This window comes from Ischnura elegans, chromosome 9 (assembly GCF_921293095.1).
Source record: "Ischnura elegans chromosome 9, ioIscEleg1.1, whole genome shotgun sequence".
In the NCBI taxonomy this organism is placed as follows: Eukaryota; Metazoa; Arthropoda; class Insecta; order Odonata; family Coenagrionidae; genus Ischnura; species Ischnura elegans.
Window position 1 is genome coordinate 102,987,618 of NC_060254.1, and position 7,541 is coordinate 102,995,158.

At 40.9% G+C, this 7,541-nt stretch overlaps 1 long non-coding RNA gene across 1 annotated transcript; it reads left to right on the forward strand.

Annotated features, from left to right (window-relative positions):
* The first annotated feature begins 566 nt into the window (after positions 1 to 566).
* Positions 567 to 7,300, forward strand: LOC124165751. The gene is made up of 2 exons (XR_006866310.1): positions 567 to 1,212; positions 5,430 to 7,300. It is a non-coding gene; the product is annotated as an uncharacterized LOC124165751 (long non-coding RNA).
* The last annotated feature ends 241 nt before the right edge of the window (positions 7,301 to 7,541 follow it).

Sequence of the window (7,541 nt, forward strand, 5' to 3'; positions counted from 1 at the left end):
TATAATGAAGCAATTCCACAAAGTAACGCCTGAGACCGTATCTTATATTAGAACTATGCAATTTTTGTGCAAAACTAAAAGGAAACTATCCTCGAAGAAAGATATGTGGTAAGGCTACCTTCCCAGAAATCATAGCTGCTATTTTTTTAAGAGAACAAGAGAGTTGTTATCAAGGGAGAAGTTAATACAAAATCATTTTACAATACAACGTATAAACATATAATATCATGGGGCGGCCTTATTTAAATTCCTTTAAACCATCCGTGCATTTATTTTGGCCCCCGTCATAGATGCAATCTATATGCGCCACCCTTTCTTTCTATTCATCATCGTCGCCCTCGGCCACTTCGTCACTTCACAATATCCACGAGATGGAAGAACGCTCCTCAAGAGGCCGAAGGGAGGGGAATATGTTGGAGAGGGGGGGGGGGGGGGTAACGAAAGAGAGGGAAGAGAAAGGTGCAAAAGAAGTGGGGGAGGGAAGAGGGGGGGGAACGAGGGAGGGAACTGCCCTCTCCTCTACCGAGGTTTATCGTCAGGGCTTTTAGAACTGCGGAGACCCGCACTGGAGTCGGTTGTGTCTCGAGTTCCCTCCGCAATCTCCTTCGCCGCCGCCGGCTTAAGCGTCCCTGGAGGAAGATCCAGAGGAAATCACCACCAAACTGAAGGAATCCACGTGAATCGAGAGCTTTAGAGGAGAATGAATAACGATCCCCGAGGCCTTCTTTGCCCTGAAATCCTCATGGATTCGCTCCATGGAAGCCGTTTTCATTTGGAAGCGCGGGACCTTCTCGGAGGTTGAAGAAAAATGCCGGTTGGGTGATGGGTGGTGATGAGGAGAAATTTTGGTGGTCTCCCGCAAGGACCCTTCCCGAACCTTTTTTTTTTCCTCCTCTTCCGAGCTCCTCATTCCCTTGCTCTTTTGCCCACCTCTCTGGTGAAGCCTCTTATTCCTTGGGTCAGTGTGGAAAAGTGTCGGAGACAATGAGGGTGTTGAAGGAAGACAAGCAGAGCCAGGTGGAACCGCAGCATTTCTTTCCCGAATGTTTCCCTGCTTCGGAAGATGCAAGGAACTCCTTGGAACCTTCCTTCGAGCAAACTACCAGTTGATACATAACTACTTGTGCTTCCCTCGCTGGTTTCATTTCCCTGGAGGAGAAACGGGAATCGTTAGTGCACCTTGCTCGAGAGGATTACTATAAAAACGAAGAGGTGAGTTATTCAATCCCTATTTTATAATGTTGATTCACCGTGATTGCATCGAATGAAAATGGTAGCAATAGAAGCCGAGATTGCCCGAAAAAGTTCGTTTTGAATGCACCACATCGGGATTGCAAGCCGGTTTTCAAAATTTCGTGCTGCTGTGAACGTCGGAGATTTGATTAGGTGTCGTAAATAACGCCGACCCCTTAGAATTTTATATTTTACACATTTATCTTGAGATTTTTTTTTTTACTTTTCATACGTAACTAGCAAGGTAGACGCCGAAACTGGGAAAAGGCAGCATTTGTTTCGCTCGGTAATTACACATTTACATGCTGATGGCACATTGCCGACTGAAAGTACACATTCCAATCTTCTAAACTATTTAATCATGACCAGATGGGCAGAATTCTGCATTTTTTTATTAATTTCATATATTTATAGCCTCCATTTATTACTGAATAATCGCTGATGCTGTCTAGTGAGCGAGGCTGAAAGCGAATGTTTTGTGTCGCCCCTCATTTTAGGCCGGTTGTTCGTGCGGCGTGGCCAGTGAATTTGATCTCGACGGGAGTTATTAGTTATCGGTGGCCTTGTACGCACAATGGCTACGGAGGCGCACCTGTTTCCCAACGGACCCCGTCCGGCTGGCACGTAGGGTCGACAGAACCACTTTTCCTTTCTAAAAGACGACTTGAGACTATCGGACGCCTCACGAAGGGTTTATGGAGCTTCCAACTCACCAACCGCATCTTTCATGGTCATAAATTTTAGCGCGGTTAGAGTGGCAGCATTAATTGTTCGCCCAAGCGTTGCACCTCAAGACGTGTTGCTATTTTAGGGAAGATTCAACATTTTGAATGCTCACACTGATGTATTTAATCTCATATTGTTTTTATGACGAAGTCACTCTAGATTTCTTTCGTCATGTGAAGGCCAACTGTAAGAATAATGGTAGATATCGTAAATGATGGTGTTTGAATACATTAAGCAAAAGTGCTAAACATATAGAGGCCATTATGTAGGGTTTACTTTTGAAGTAACAACTCTTATACCTAAATTTCAGTCGCACAATGTAGAGGATCATTATTGATGTGTCTGATTACGTGAGAATGCGTCGGTCTTTTTTGGTAATAAGTATAACTGTTCACCGTTAGGTGCTTTCTTGCTCTTATGTCTTAAATCCAGTAATTTTATCTGTTACTTAGTGAAGAGATGCAGTGGTAATCAAAGCCAGCTTGGTCGGAAACTTCCAACTCGCGCGAAATCTCTGCTTGGAGTAAGGGAATGCGGTTGCAGGTATTATGTGAAGCGTTCTCCGGCGAAAGTCCCCTGAAGATATGCAATGTGCATCACAAAGAAATTGTCCTTGAGTCTGGACTCCTACCCCGTTCCCCTCCTTTCCTCTCCGTAACCCCCACCCCTCTCCTCCCTCCCCTATCTCTCCCCCACCCTCCCGTCGCCCTCTCTCACACGAAGGGAAGGAACATGGAGTCACCCAAGACTTTGAAAGTCAAGCCGTTGGGAATCAGATTTTTATCGAGAAAAAATTGGGAAGAAGCCGTCAGAGTGTGTCTGTGCTTGTAATAGGGCTCTCTTGACGCATGTCCGGCTCTCAAATTACGCCAATTGAGCGTTTCCGTGAAAATTTATTTTTAAAAATCTGTAATAGGTTCGAATTTATTCACCATTCCTCGAACTGGGCTTAATTTATTGTAATTTAATTGTTGCATTCCTTGAATTTATCCATATACCTGGTGCAGTTCCAAAGTTGTTGTGTAATTTCATGCCATCAAGCAAAGGATTAAGGTCCGCACGCGTTGCTTATATATTTCTTAGGCTTGGTTTGCCTAGATTTGACCTTGGGAATAACAATCTAACTTTTACACATTGGCGTCATCATAGGTAGATGTACCTCACGACTGCTAAAGAAAGACAATACAATTGAATCATATGGCGACTTGACGGAAAGTAATGAAATGCTAGCTGTTGTCGGGCAAAATTTTTCCGTTGGCCACAAGGATTTTATTTACTCTAGAAAGTTGTATTGCCATGAGTCTAATCACTCATTACTAATACCCATAATATAAGTTTAAGCACTCAAAAGCTTCATCGAAAGAATACGGCATTGTTTGGCAATCACTTTTCGTGATAATTAACAATCTATCGATGACCTTCACAATGAGGTAATAATCAATTTCATGTAGTTGTCGTGAAATATTTCAATTCACCAAAACAGTACCTTAACGAGAGAATGTGTGATCTTTTTGGCATGATACGATTTATAAGGAATTCATTGCCATTTGGCATCGGAACCTCATATATCTGGCCTGCAATTACCATTTTCACGTTGAATGTCCGTTGCCCAGACCTTCATAACTGTGATTTGCAGTGTTTCTCCTTTCTAATTGTCGATTTCGGACTTATGCGTTGTCGACAGGAAGCGGGGAGCAGCATGGAATCCATTGGTTGCTCAAGCGTGGGTTTCCGTCTTCTGAGGTGAAGTCCCGATAGCGACGTTTTCAACCGGGAGGCGTGGGTTTGAGCGTGGGGTTTATACGCTCAATGAATCCGAAATGTTGATAGGCGACGCAATATGTCCGTATCCAGCGAAGTTAGCCCAGAGCCAAAGGGTTGGTTCATTCAGCGGACATTCGATTCAATGAACGTCCCAGCAATTCCATTATTCAACAGGTTGAGAGCCAATAAATTACCTCTTGTGACTGCGGGACATCACCATTCCTATTGTACACCCTAGTTTTACATTGAGCACAAGACACGATAGTGTTTTCCTATATTCCTTATTACGTCTCCGCCAGAAGATGCATTCATTTTAGGTTATTACTTACGAAGTTGAAACTCGATGATTTCAGGAATTGGTATCAGTTGTTTTTGTTTTCATGGGATACTTTAAAAATTTTCCAATCTATTTGGGCGTTTTTATTTTATCAGATAAAAATATCTGAGCGACCTCTATCGTCTGTACTCTCATTAGCATATGGCATTCGCGGTTGGGATACCGTCGAAAAGTTATCCAAGGACTCAGTGAAACCGACCTAAAAATTTTGGAAAGTGGACACAAACCAGGACTACAACAGTCCCGTGAATATATATTTTACCTTTTTTTACAACTGGAATCATACGAAATAACGAACTACAACGGCAATGCGTGGGAAATAATATTTTTTTTGCATCTCAAACCTGTGTAATAGTTGTAATTTTGTTTCACATGACACCCTTTTGAATGTTATTAACTTTTATTTATCCTTTGATTTTTCAAATTCTGATGCTTAAGATACTAGGACTTATCAGCGTAGCCATGGCTTCTGGGTTACTGTGTTTCATTAAAGATTCTATTTCAAAAATGAAACTATTCAGGTAAAATACAACACGTCGAATAACCTTAAAATGATTGCCAATCCCTGGATTTTAATTGAAAATTAATTCGCATAAACTGATTAGAAAGGAAAGTTATTCATTTTCGACTTCATGTTGAGGACTTAAAGTCATAAGCTACGTGACTATAATTTAACTCGTAAATATCATATGTATGTATCTTACTGGTACGGATCTATATATCCCACCCAAGTCCTACATATTTTCAATCTTTTGATTAATGTATGATCCTATTTAGTAGATTGCCCATACGCAAGACATTTCCAAGTTGCAGTGGCACAATATGTGAAAACGTATTCTTCATACGAATCAAGAAAGTGAGTTTGACTTTATGATCAGATAACCCTTGAAATACCACTTATGATAGTATATTTGATAATCATTTTGATATGAAAAGTCTTTGAGGACTCGTAAAGTCAACGTTCTTATTACTGGTTGCAAAATTTTGTCCTCATGTTGCATATACAGGAAAAATAGCCGAATATATCAATATTCTTTCGCTTAATATCCATGCGAATAAAATATGCTCAAGGGGGCGTCAATTTTCGACTGAGAAATTTAATGTAGCGTCTCGCCTAATCGCTTTTTAATTGCAAATTATCGAGGGGGCATTCGTTTTCACGATAGCAAACGTGGAAAACGTTTTCCAAAGAAAAAAAAATACTCTCATTGGCCTCTCTCTCCCCAGGGGCTATACAGGGATATCCCAAAATTTCCCGCCCAGACTCCTTCAACGAGGGACGAGGCCCTTCTCAAGGAAACGGCTTAATGACTTCTAATAACTTTTGGGTGGCAAGATTTTTTTCAACATGAATTTCTTTTTTTTTCAGGGTAGACCGACTACCACCTGTCCGGGGACTTCTCTCTCCCCTCCCTGCTGCCTTTTTTCGCCGTGGGCGCGGCCTGGCAACCGTAAAGAACTCCTCATACCTATCCTCCTCCTTCCCCCTCCCTTCTTCTCTTGCCTCCCTCCTCAGCACTTTACGTCCCTTCCTCAAGCCTCGAGAGGTAAGATATTTGCAGACCAGCCCCTTCCCTACGTAAGAGGTTGACTGTCTGCTTTTTCAAAAAAAATGCCAGTGGACCCTGATCCAAAAAATGAAGAAGAAGGCGCCCGAAAAACTGGCTGGCTGCGAAACGATTCTCACAGAGGGACCTCGAGCACGAGTCGTTTCCTCGCCAGTGAGAGAGAGAGAGGAGAATTCGACGGTGGCGCCCCGAGCTCGATCGCGGTGAGGTGTGGTAACTCCACCACCGTTGGCTTGGCAACTAAATCTGGAAGGCCAACGGTTGAGGAGTTCCTCGGCCTCGCTGTGACAAAACTTCAACCGCCAAAAATGAAAAAAAAGGAAAAGAAAATGCTTGATCGCAGAGCCGAGGATCGGAAAAGCTGAAGGACGAATCGGGAGAGAGTGTGATTGACGGGTGATTCTCCTTCTATCCCTCCTCTTGTCTCATTCACCTTGGGTAATTTATTATCGAAGAAAATTGGCGAGAGAAACACCTTCGGGACTCATGACTAATTTTGCCATTTAAAAAAAGTTTATCTTGCCGACGGTGGCGCTTATTATTATTATTATTTCTTATTTCAGAAAGGTCGCCTGACGAGTCTTCGCTGTTTCGATTGTTCGTGATAATAGGAGGAAAACTCAAAAGCGAATGAGTTTTGAAAATTTTCCGGTCCTGGTCAAGAATTTGTTGTTGGGAAATCAAAACAGAGAAAGGAAATAGCCTTCTGCCGGAATAATCGTTTTAACCTTGATAAAACTTTTAAAAACTGCTTCGATCAAATCTGAAGATCGAGAAAAGTTTGCCATGTCCCGCTTCGCTGAATAAAGCAAATAATGAATTGCGCATGCTTCTAGCATTTGTGGAATTCTTTTGCATGGTACTGATACATTAGTACCGGCTATTGGTTCATCCCATTATGAATGGTGTGTTAGGCGTTACGGGAATATTCTGGCTGATATTCAAAATTACATAATCTGGCGCAACCTCGAGTTTCTCAATCATTATCCAGAAAATACATAAATATCTGCGCAAATCCAAAATTCATATTGAATTCATGATGTATCCAACTCACAAAATAACGAAATTACTATTTCCAAATTAAGTTTCCTCTTTTATCGCAGAGATTTCAACGCTGGATAGAACAATTTCCGTGTAACACATATCGTATTCGTGGAGTTGAAATGTGAAGTGGTAACATGAGTTTAGAGTCCTGAAGGTATTTCGTTTCGAGGGATTTCTTTAAGAAAGATATCCCACGATGCACCTGACAATGTAGTACAATATTTAGTTCTTTCCAATACTTTATGTGTATCTGATTTCGGCATGAAAAACTTTGGTTTGTCTTTTGATAAAATATTTATGGTAGTTAATGAGTCATTCTTTTAAATAATGCTTGGTAATCAATTAATTGCTCTTCAAAGTACCTAGAATCGGAATAACTCATTCATGACTTACATTCATAAAATGACTCGTAATGAAGTAATGGTTAAATAAATTCCATAATATCTTCATTTGATATTAATATTTGATTATATGTTGCATGCATTCGATGCGTGACATTTCAGCAAAGGAATTGGTACGTCGCTAATGAGAATTCATTATTGTTGCATAGCTTTAGATTGTAAGCTGTAAGATTAATGCATGATCATAAAAATGTACCGTTTATTATTCAATAAAGATTTTTAACGAGTTTTATAAGGTTTGTGTGAAAATGCTTAATGGTAACATCAATTCCTATCCTCCTCCCAACAAAACCAGATGTACAGGTAAAAGCTCATCCCAACTTTGGAAGATGAAAAACTCAATGTCGTCTCATAAATTTGTTCCTTAATAAAGTATATCGTCAACGCGCATTGCATAGTTTCATATACAAAGCATAGCATTACCGATGGAATTTACATGTTTACAGCGAGCACTTACATATAATTTGT